This window comes from Chrysochloris asiatica, unplaced genomic scaffold (assembly GCF_000296735.1).
Source record: "Chrysochloris asiatica unplaced genomic scaffold, ChrAsi1.0 scaffold00118, whole genome shotgun sequence".
In the NCBI taxonomy this organism is placed as follows: domain Eukaryota; kingdom Metazoa; phylum Chordata; class Mammalia; order Afrosoricida; family Chrysochloridae; genus Chrysochloris; species Chrysochloris asiatica.
In genome coordinates, this window is record NW_006408636.1 from 213,540 (window position 1) to 225,849 (window position 12,310).

Genomic DNA, 12,310 nt, shown 5'->3' on the forward strand with positions numbered 1-12,310 from the left:
TTTCCTTGGTCTTCCTATTGTTGATTTCTAATTTGATAGTATTGTGGCCTGAAATATTGCTTTGTAGTATTTTGATATTTGTAAATTTTGGAGATTTGTTTTGTAGCCTAACACATGGTCTATTCTCGAGAATCTTCCATGTGCACTTGAAAAGAATGTGTATTGTGCAGTTGTTTGGTTGAATGTTCTTTACACAGCTATGAGGTCCAGTTGGCTGATTGTGTTGTTTAGTTCTTCTGTGTCTTTGTCAAGTTTCTTTTTGGTTGTTCTATCTAATTTTGAAAGTGGTGTATTAAAATCACCCACTATTATTGTAGAAAGATTTTTTTCTGGTTGTTCTATCCATTTTTTAAAGTGGTGTATTAAAATCACCCACTATTATTGTAGATTCATCTATTTCTTTCTTCAAATCTATCAGAATTTGTTTTATATAATTTGGTGCTCTATCATTGGGTGCAAAAATATTTATTATGATTATTTCATCTTGGTCAATTGTCCCCTTAATCATGAGATAATATCCATCTTTATCTATTATCTTGTTTTTTGCCTTAAAGTTCATTTTACCAGAGATTAGTACTGCCACTCCTTTTCTCTTTATATTGAAATTTGCTTGGTATATTTTTTTCCATCCTTTGGCTTTTAATCTCTTTTTGTCTCTGTGTGTGAGATATGTGTCAGACAGCATACTGAGGGATCTTGTTTCTTATTCATTCTCCCATGCTCTGTCTCTTATCAGGTGCATTTAATCCATTTACATTCAGTGTAATTATCGATAAGTATTGATAAATTCCTGCCATTATGTTTTTTTTGTGTGTGGTGTTGCTTCTTCTTTGTTCTGTGTGTCTTCCTTTGTTGAGTTCATGCTTTTTGTGTTCTTTCGTGTGAGTTTCCTCTTAGTTTTAATGTTTCCATGTTCTTCTTGAATTTTCATTCTCTTGGTATGTTGTGTAATGTTAATTTTCTTTGAGGTTGCCTTATCGTCCATTAACTTTTTTCTCCATTTAGTGCAGTCTATTTTATCCTGCAATTGATCTGACCTTCTCATTATCTGAATCTCTGTTCCTGCGTGTTTACCTTCTTTTACATTGTACTTGTTTTGATCATAGACTGACCTCTCAGATTCTCTGAATTTTGTCTTTTAGTTTTGTTCTGTTCTAAACTCTTCCTTCTGTCGACTTAATTCAGGGAAGTGCTGCCACGTATGTCAGTCTCTGGTTGTTGTCTGCTCTTGTTTGTTCTCAGTCCACAGAACTCCCTTTAGGATGTTTTGTAGCACAGGGTTGGCTTTGGCAAAATCTCTTAGCATCTGTTTATCCTGGAATGTTTTGATTACACTGTCATATTTGATAATAGCTTTGCTGGATACAGGATTCTTGGTTGGCAATTTTTTCTTTCAGTGTTTTATATATGTCTCCCCATTGCCTTCTTGCTTGCACGGTTTCTGCTCAGACATCTGAGCTTAATCTGACTTGCTTCCCTTTGTATATCACACTTCTGTTTTCCTGGCTGCTTTCAGAAGTTTCTCCTTATCTTTGATTTTGAAGAGCTTGACTATGATATGTCTTGGTGATTTTCTTTTGGGGTCTATCCTTCCTGGAGTTCGTTGAGCTTCTTGAATGTTTATCTTTTCACTTTTCAGGATATTAGAGAAATTTTCTTCCAGCAGTTCTTCAACTATTTCCTCTGTGGACTTGTGTGATTCTTCTTGTTGTGGGATGCCAATAATTCTTAAGATATTCCTCATCATGTTGCTCAACATGATTCTTAGACCTTCTTCAGAATTTTTATTATTTTTTCTGTTTGTTCTTCTATCTTAGTGGTATTGAGAGATTTGTCTTCCAGCTCACTGTTTCTGCCTTCCAGCTCATTTATTCTACTCCTCTGCCCTTTCAGAGTGTTCTCTATTTCTGATATTTTGTTACTGATCTTTTGCACCTCTTTATGTAGGTTTTGAATTGTTTCCAATGCTGCATCTATCTTATTTGATTGTCCCTGTAGCAATTTCCTGACTTCTTCCTTATTTTTGTCAACTCCATTGTTAAGTGTTTTAAAACGTTTTATAATGATCTTTCTGAATTCCTTCTGAGTCATTTCAAAGCCCTGTCCTCCTTCCATAATGTAGTCCAGGTCTACTTCTAGATCATTTGTCTCAGACATTTTATCTTGTTTCTGGGTATGTGCTGATATGGTTATCTGCCTTTGCCTCTGGACATGTTTAATGTTCACCTGTGGCCTTAACACTTGAGTATGTGTTTTGGTAACTTTTTATGCTTTCTGATTGCTTCCAGGAAGATGTGGTCAGGATGTGGTCTTCCCTTTTCACTCTTCTTATTGCTTAACTCGGAGTAAGTTTCACAGGTGTTGTCTGTTTCCCTGGTATATGGCAGTTGATATTGGTTCTTGCCTGGGTTTTGGTGTTTTATAGAGTAAAATTGTAGCTTGGCTATATGGCAGCAGTTTCTGACTCTTGTTTTGTAATATAGGGAGACAACGAGTCATCCAAAGAAAGAAGGGGTGGGGCATATAACAGCGAAACAACTCCAGTGAAAAAAATGGTGAAAGAAAGAAAGAAATACTAAACAAAAGCAACAACAAAAGCTAGACTGAATACTGCAGTCTTTAATCACAAAAAAGGTAGAGGAGGGAGAGAAGAAAAAGAATAAAAAAAAAATCTGTAGCCTAATATGTGTCTGACTTTATTGTCCTCTTTTCAGCTTCTTGCTTTCAAATCTGCCTGAGAGATTTTAAGTTGCCAGTGTTGGTTGTTATGCTATACCTCAGGGTTTAATTTAATTTTTGGCCTTTTTTGTTTTTAAACTCTCTTTCCCTCTCTATAGCCCTGTCTTGCCCTTTCCCGTATTAAAATACAGAACAAAAAAAAACAAACAAATAAGAAAAGTTCAGGGGATGCTCTTGGGCTGAATATCTATGTGCATGTGTGGCAGAAGAACCCAGCAGTGGTGAGGGTGGGCATTGTCCACACACTCATGCTCTCCCTCTAATCACCAGAATGGAGGTGGGCAAACAGTGGGTGCACCAATAACCAGATACCAAAAAACAAATAGACAGAAAATTAAAACAAAGCAAAACTGCCAATTTATATTGGTTACCACGGTGTTTTTCCATGGTGTGTCTGTTCCCCCTGTTTGGTCTTGCCATTTGATTTCACTCTGGATATTGGCTCCGGGTTTCCAAGCTCGGCCCAGCAGATTCAAAAGTACATGATTTTTTTACTTCAGCTCCAAATTCCGCAAGCTATAAGCCTTCAAACTTAAAAAATATTCCTATCTCTGTGATTTTGAGATTTGGAGCTCTTCCCTGGATCTGCTTTGCCTGGTATTCTGTGTTATTGCTGACAGTGAACTTCACTGAACTTCCACCCTAGCCGCCATCAAGCTCCACCTCCTCTTCCTCCTAATATGTTTTATGAAGCAAGCATAGCCCTCATACCAAAGCCAGCGATGGATATGACTAAGAAAGAAATTTATAGACCAATATGTCTCATGAACATAAACACAAAAATTCTCAACAAAATCCCAGACAACAGAATCAAGAAGAACATCAAAAAACTAATACATCATCACCAAGTGGGTTTCATAAAAGTGATGCAAGTATGGTTTAACATTAGAAAAACAATCAATGTAATCCACCATATAACTAAGAAAAAGGGAAAGAACCACATGATCATACCGACTGATCCATAAAGGACATTTGACAAAATCCAACATCCATTCCTGATAAAAACACTCAACAAAGTAGGAATTGAAGGGAAATTCTGCAACATAATCAAGAGCATATATACAAGCCAACAACCTAATCAACTCTCAATGGAGAGAAACTGATAGCCTTCCTTCTATGAACAGGAACCAGACAAGGATGCCCTTTGTCACAACTCCTATACTTATTGTTTTGGAAGTCTTAGCCAGAGCTATATAGCATGATAGAGAAATTAAAGGCATCCAAATTGGCAAAGAGGATATAAAACTCTATTTGCAGACAATATGATCCTATACATAGAAAACCCCTAAGACACAGTAAAAAAGCATCTAGACATCACTGGAAGATTCAGCAAAGTGGCATGGTATAGGATCAACATACAAAAATCAGTTGGATTCCTCTATAGCAATAATGACAGCACTGAAAAGAACATGAAGAAAGCAATACCATTTACAATATGGGCCCAAAGGATGAAATATTATGAATAAAGCTAACCAGTGAAACAAAGGACCTATACAAAGAAAATTACAAAACACTACTACAAGAAACCAAAAGATACTTATGAAAGTGTAAGAATATACCATTTTCCTGGATAGGAAGAATCAACATCGTGAAAACGTCAATACTGCCCAAAGCAACTTACACATACAATGCAATCCCAATCCACATTCCAAAAACATTCTTCAAAGAGATGGAAAAGACAATTACAAAATGTATTTATGGAAAGGAAAGAGACCCAGGATAAGCAAAGCACTGCTTAAGAAGAAGAATAAGGTTGGAGGCCTCTCATTTCCCGACTTCAATATTTACTACATGGCTGCAATGATCAAAACAGACTGGTACTGGTACAATGAAAGATACATTGATCAATGGAACAGAATTGAGAATCCAGAGATTAACCTATTGACATACAGCCAACTGATTTTCGACAAAGTGCCTAGGTATATTGCGTGGGGAGGAGATAGTGCCTTTTACAGATGGTGCTGGCAGAACTGCAAAAGGATATGCAAAAGATTGAAACAAGATCTTTTACCTCATGCCATATACAAAAACAAACTCAACATGGATTAAAGACCTACATGTGAATCCCTAAATTATGGAGGTCATCAATGAAAAAATAGGGACAAATGTGATGGCTTTAATTCAGGACATACACAGACTACCAAACATTTTGAAAATTACACAAACTAAAGTAGACAAAATAGGTGATTGGGGCATACTAAAAATTAAAAACTTATGTGCATCTAAAGACTTCACCAAAAGAGTAAAAAAGGAACCCATAGTATGGGAAAAAATCTTTTCCAACAATACATCAGATAAGGGACAAATTTCTAAAATATATAGGAAACTACAGAACCTCTACAAGAAAAAGACAAATGGAACAATTAACAAATGGGCACAGGACATAAACCGACACTTCACCAAGGAGCAGATCTGGGCAGCCAACAAACATATGAAGAAATGTTCACGATCACTAGCCATCAGAGAGATGTATATCAAAACAACAATGAGATGTCATCTCACACCAGCAATAACAGCAAATATCAAAAGATAAGAGAACAATAAATGCTGGCGAGGATGCGGAGGGATTGAGATCCTCCTACATTGTTTCTGAGAATGCAAAATGGTCCAATAACTCTGGAAAGCAATATGGCGCTTCACCAGAAGGTTCAAAATAGAAATACCTTATGATCCAGCAATCCCTCTACTTAGTATTTACCCATAAGCAGTATGAGCCATAACAGAAGTAGATATATACACACAAATGTTCATAGCAGTATTATTTACAATAGCAAAAGGATAGAGACAGCCTAAGTGCCCATTAATTGACGAATGTATAATCAAACTGTGGTGCATACACTCAACAGAATACTATGCTACCTTGAAGAACAGCAAGGAAGCTGAAAGCCACCGCCCAAAATGAATGAACCTTGAGGACATTATTCTGAGTGAAATTAGTCACAAAAGGAGAAATAATGCATAGAACCCACCCAAAAGGGGGAAAGAAAACAAAGAAACTATATATAATTACTGATCACTGGGACATATGCAATAAGAGGAGGAGAGGGAGGGAGGAGAAGATAGTGCAGAGGGTAGGGAATAGACAAAGGAAAGCTTAGTGCTGGGGGTGCAATACAGAAGAAGGGGGAGGGCAATAGAAGAACAAAGCAGATGGGAGAACAGTTAGACAGGTTCGCATGGGCTCTCTGGGACAGAGGTAAATTATGATGTATGCACAACCTTGGAACAACAGGTCTTTGGGATACAGGGATTGAGGCATGGTGAAATGGTAAAAGAGGTGAATAATGTTAAGATGCTTGGCTGTCTTTTGAATCTTGGTTTCCCTTGCCTCCTATTGTAAAATAGACGCTTGAGGGAGCAGAAAAAGGAATAGCCAGAAACCTCAAAATACAAAGCTTATAAGTCCGTCTTCAGCCTATAACTGATTGAAATACCTTAAAGGGGCCTAGAAATTGCCCAGTGAAAGAGACCTCCTATGGAGTTTTAAAATTGCATAGGACCATAGGTGGAAAACAGAATCCCATCCAGAATTGTCTGGTATGGGAAATTACCACTGGAAAGGACAATTTGACCAGCCTGGAGAGGCTAGAAGAACACAAGATACTTCATGAAGTGGGACCAACAGGAAAAATCAGAATCAATAATGGCAGTATGATTGAGTACTACAAGAACAAGTTCACCCAAGAGCCATCAAAGCAAGTGGTTGAGTCCCCTGAGAGCAGACACCTTCCAAGACTACGACTCAAGGGAAATATATAAGCAGGCATATGGTCTGGCTGGTGACCACGTTGGTCACCAATAAGGGGAATGGGGGGGGGGGAAACAGCAATGAAGTTTGGATCTAAGTCCGACCACATTCAATAGACTCCTGTGAACCCGGGCGGAGACTTGGGTGGCCAGCAATATGGTATGACCCGGGGACTCCTGGGCCCAGGGGCAGTGACAGGGCCATGGAGGAGTAGAGCGGAGAGTGAAGCGTCCAGCTGATATGAAGTGAGGCGAGATGCACAGGAGCACCCATACTTGCAGATAGTACCCACTTGACCTGGCTTTGATTACTGGGTGATCAGAACTCAACTAGAAGAAGAAAGAAGATGGAAGAAAAAAGACGAGTAACCAACTATAATTTGATGATCTTTACCTATATTTACGGATGTAGTAGCTCAAAAAAGGGAAAAAATATTTTCAGCAAGGATCACTCCCACCCCTTAGATACACAGGGTTGAAAAGGATGGGCAACTGGATACCTAAAATAAGGGGGGGGGAGGTGCGTTATAAAGTCAAGAAGTGACTGGTTTATAAGCTTTCAAAAGGGATCCTAGTTCCAGATGGGGCAGGGGTAGGTAGAACCTCCAATGAATGATTTCCAATCTGTTGGGACCGCGCTGTGAAAGGAAATGGGGATAAGACTCTTGTGGTGCAATTGTGAATAATTGCCATCAAGACTGACTGTGAGGGTTGGAAATGTAGAGGTAGATGTTTTTTGACAAAAGGAGGGGAGTGATTGATTTTGCAGCCCAGGAGTGGAATTCCCTGGGACCATCAAGTGAGAGTGAAGAGCGTGACCCTACACAGAGAGACAGTGATGCCATGGATGGAGGCAGAGACGATAACATGGACAAATTGAGTGGCTCTGGACACTGGACTCAGGGAGGGAGAGGGGCTGTGTGCTAACGGCTGGGGGGAGGGCTATGGGGTATATCCATTGGTTGTTTAATGATGCATGGAGGGGATTGTGATCATTGCAATAGAACAAAATAAGATTGGATGAATGTAAAATTGATGTTCTCCCATGTAAGCCCACATAATTCACAATAAAAACTTTTAAAAAATGACTAAACTTATGTACTTCAACAGCAGGAATAAACAGAAATCAAATTGACTACATCAGTGGAAAGAGATGGTGGTAAAGCACCATATCATTAGCCAAAATAAGGCTAGGGACAGACTGTGAAACAGACCATCAACTGCTTATAGGCAATTTCAGGTTGGAGCTGAAGAAGATTTTTAAAAGTCCACATGAGCCAAAATATGACCTTGGACATGTTCTAACTGAATTTAGGGATCATCTGAAGAACAGATTTGATGCCATAGATACTAAAGAATGAAGATCAAAAGAGTTGTGGGATGACATCATACAGAAAGAAAGAAAAAGGTCATTAAGACGATAGGAAAGAAGGAAACAGCCCTAAAGAATGTCAGAAGAGACTCTGAAACTCGCTATCTAGCATAGAGATGCTAAAACAAATGGAAGATATGAGGAGGTAAAAGAGCTGAATAGAAATTTTCAAAAGTTACCTGGAAAAGAAAGATAAATATAAATGAACGTTCAAAGACCTGGAGATAGAAACCAAGAGGGAAGAACATACTCAGCATTTCTCAAGCTGAAGAAAAAAATAAAATAAAATTAAGCCTTGACTTGGATCTGTGGGTTAATGTACTGGACTGCAAAGTTGGTTTGAACCACAAGATCAGTGATTCAAGCTCACTAGCTTTTTCTCGGAAACTATATACAGGGGCACTACCAGTAAGAACTGACTCAACAGCACTTAACAAATACAAACACAATGGGAAAATATTGAATGATGAAGAAAGCATCAAAATAAGATGAAATGAGTACATGGAGTCACTGTACCAAAAATAAATGGTAAATATTCAGCCATTTCAAGAAGTAGCATATGATCAAGAGGCAATGATACTGAAGGAAGAAGTCCAAGGGTCTTGGAAAAGACTGAAGGAAGAAGTCCAAGGGCCTTGGCAAAGAACAAGGCAGGGCAAATTGATGGAATACAGATAGAAATCATTCAACAAATTTAGAAGACAATTAATTACCTGGCCAACTGACAAGATGAGATCCTTATTTGTGCCCATTCCAAAGAGTGGTGACCCAATAGAATACAAAAATCATCAGACAATATCATTAATATCACATGCAAATAAAATTTTGCTAAAGGTTATATATATATATATATATATTGTTGTTGTTATGTGCCGTGGAGTCGGTTCTGACTGTACAGGGTTTCTGAGACTGCAAATCTTTACGGGAACAGAAAGCCTCATCTTTTTCCAGTGGAACAGCTGGTAGTTTTGAACTGCTGACCTTGTGGTTCCCAGCCCCATTCGTAACCATTACACTACCAAAGCGAATATATAAATTCCTGTACCCATACACTGACAGAAAAGTTCCAGAGGTTCAAGCCAGATGCAGATGAAGATGCGGAACAAGGGAAAACTTTGCTGATGTCAGATTTATCTTGGCTGAAAACAGAGAATACCAGGAAGATGTTTACCTGTGCTTTATTGACTACACAAAAGCTTTCAATTTTGTGGATCTTGGCAAGCTATTGAGGAGAATGAGAATTCCAGAACATAAAATTATGCTCATAAGGAACCTGTACATAGACCAAGAGGCTCAAGTATCACAAGGGATAATGGTTTTAAATTAGGAAAGGTGTGCACCAGGGTTACATTCTTTTACCATACTTATTCAATTTGTATACTGAGCACATAATCTGAAAAGCTGAATTATATTAAGAAAAGCATCCTTGCTGAAAGTGAAGAGGACTTAAAATACTTACTGATGAATATCAAAGACCTCGATTTAAGGAAAACAAAAATTCTCACCACTGAACCAATAAAAAGCACCCGGACCAGGTAGACGGGTAGTGAGGAGCTCGGTCAACAACAACACGGAACACAGGGCCAGGAGGGCTCACGAGATGGTGGTGGAACTCTGAAACTAATATAAAGGTATGTTTGGAGGATAGGAGGGTTTACAGCTGGGAAATTTGCAAGGAATCCAGAAATCCATTGTTTTCTAGATCAAGACACTCAACTGTTCCAGGAGCTGCCATCTTGGAAAAGCATATCTTGATTGTATCGCATTGATAGTATCAGGAGAGAACATCTTGATTGTATCTTGATTATATCAGGATTGTATCAAGATTGACATCGAAATGAAAAGTGACAGTATCAACATAAAACCAAACCGCCACCACTCATCTGTCTGTTGTGCTGTGGTGGATTGAGTTGCTGTGATTCTTAGGGCTATGCCATTGGTATTTTAAATAACGAGTAGGGTCACCCTTGGTGGACAGGTTTCAGATGAGCTTCCAGACAAAGACAGACTAGGAAGAAACAGTGACAAACTACTTCTGAATCGTTAGTCACTGAAAAGTCTATGAATAGCAAAGAAACATTGTCAGATACAGGACCAGAAGGTGGGAAGGCACTCAGAATGCGACTGGGGGAAAAAAATGCCTCCTCAAAGTAAAGTTGACCACGATGACGTGAATAGAGTTAAGATCCGGGAAGAAAAGTGCACAGAACCTTAATTTGCTGTTGGGCCACAACTCAAAATGAAGACAAACAGCTGTAAACAACCAGTGAAAATTGGAACATGGAATGTACGAAGAATGAATCTGGGAAAATTGGAAGTTGTCGAAAATGAAATGGAACTCATCAACATCGATATCTTAGGCATTAGTGAGTTGAAATGTACTGGTATTGGCCATTTGGAATCTGACAATCACATGGTTTACTATGCCAGAAATGACAAATTGAAAAGGAATGGTGTTGCATTCATCGTCAAAAAGAACATATCCAGATCAGTCATGAGGCACAATGCTATAAGTGATAGGATAATATCCATGCACTTACAGGGAATCCCAATTAATACCACTATTATTCAAGCGTATGCACCAACCACTAAAGCCAGTGAAGATGAAATAGAAGAATTCTACCAAATTCTTCAAGCTGAAATCGATCAAACATGCAATCAAGATGTATTGATCATTACTGGTGATTGGAATATAAAAGTAAGGAGCAAAGAGGAAGGACCAGTAGTTGGAAAATTTGGATTTGATGATAGAAGTGATGCTGGAGAATGAATGATAGATTTCTGCAAGACAAACAATTTGTTTACTTCAAAGGCCTTCTTTAGACAGCATAACAGGTGACTATACACATGGACCTTTCCAGATGGAACACACAGAAATCAAATTGATTACATCTGTGGAAAGAAAGAGAAGATGGAAAAGCTCCATATCATCAGTGAAAACAAGGCCAGGGGCAGACTGTGGAACAGACCATCAATTACTGGCATGCAAATTCAAACTGAAGCTGAAGAAAATGAAAACAAGTCCATGAGAGCCAAAACATGACCTTGAATTTTCCCACCTGAATTTAGAGATTATATGAAGAACACTAAAGACCGAAGACCAGAAGAGTTGTGGGATGACATCAAGAACATCATATGTGAAGAGAGCAAAAAGTCATTAAGATAAGAAAGAAGGAAAAGGTCAAAATGGATGTCAGAGGAAACTCTGAAACTTGCTCTCCAGAGTAGAGAAGATAAAGCAAATGGAAGAATTGAAGAGGTCCAAGAGCTGAACAGAAAATTTCAAAGGTCAGCTCGAGAAGATAAAACAAAATACTATAATAAAATATGCAAAGATTTTGAATTAGAAAACCAAAAGGGAAGAACTTGGTCAGCATTTCTCTAGCTGGGGGAACTGAAGAAAAAATTCAAGCCTTGACTTTTGTTATTGAAAGATTCTATGGGCAAATTATCGAATGCTGCAGAATGCATCAAGAGAATATGGAAGGAATACACAGAGTCATTGTATCAAAAGGAAATAGTTAATGTTCAGACTTTTTAAGAGGTACCATATGAACAAGAGCCAATGATACTCAGGGAGGAAGTCCAAAGTACATTGAAAGAAGTGGCAAAGAACAAGGCACCAGGAATTGATGGAATAAAAATTGAGATCTTTCAAGAAAGTGAGGCAGCTCAAAAGACACTCACTCATCTCTGCCAAGAAATGTGGAAGACAACTATCTGGCCGACTGATTGAAAGAGATACATATTTGTGCCCATTCCAAAAACTTGTGACCCAACGGAATGCGTAAATCATCGGACAATCTCTTTATTAGCTCAAGTGAGTAAAATTTTGCTAAAGGTAATACAGAAACGGTTACAACATACATTGACAGAGAACTTCCAGAGGTTCAAGCTGGATTCAGAAGAGGGCGTGGAACGAGAGGTATGATTGCTGATACTGATGGATCTTGGCTGAAAGCAGAGAATATGAGTAAGATGTTTACCTGTGCTTTATTGACTACACAAAGACTTTCGATTGTGTGGATCATGACAAGCTATGGACAACATTGAGAAGTATAAGTATTCCAGAACACTTAATTGTTCTTCTGAGAAATCTGTACCTGGACCAAGAAGCAGTTGTTTGAACAGAGCATGGGGACAATGAATGTTTTAAAATTGGGAAAGGTGTGCGACAAGGTTGTGTTCTTTCACCTTGCTTATTCAACCTGTATGCTGAGCAAATAATACGAGAAGCTGGGTTCTATGAAGAAAAATGTGGCATCGGGATTGGAGGAAGTATCATTAACAACCTGCAATATGCAGATGATACAACCTTGCTTGCTGAAAGTGAAGAGAACTTGAAACATTTACTGATGAAGATCAAAGAACACAGCCTTTGGAATGGATTGCATCTCAATGTCAAGAAAACAAAAATCCTCACCACTGGACCAATAAACAACATTCTTATCA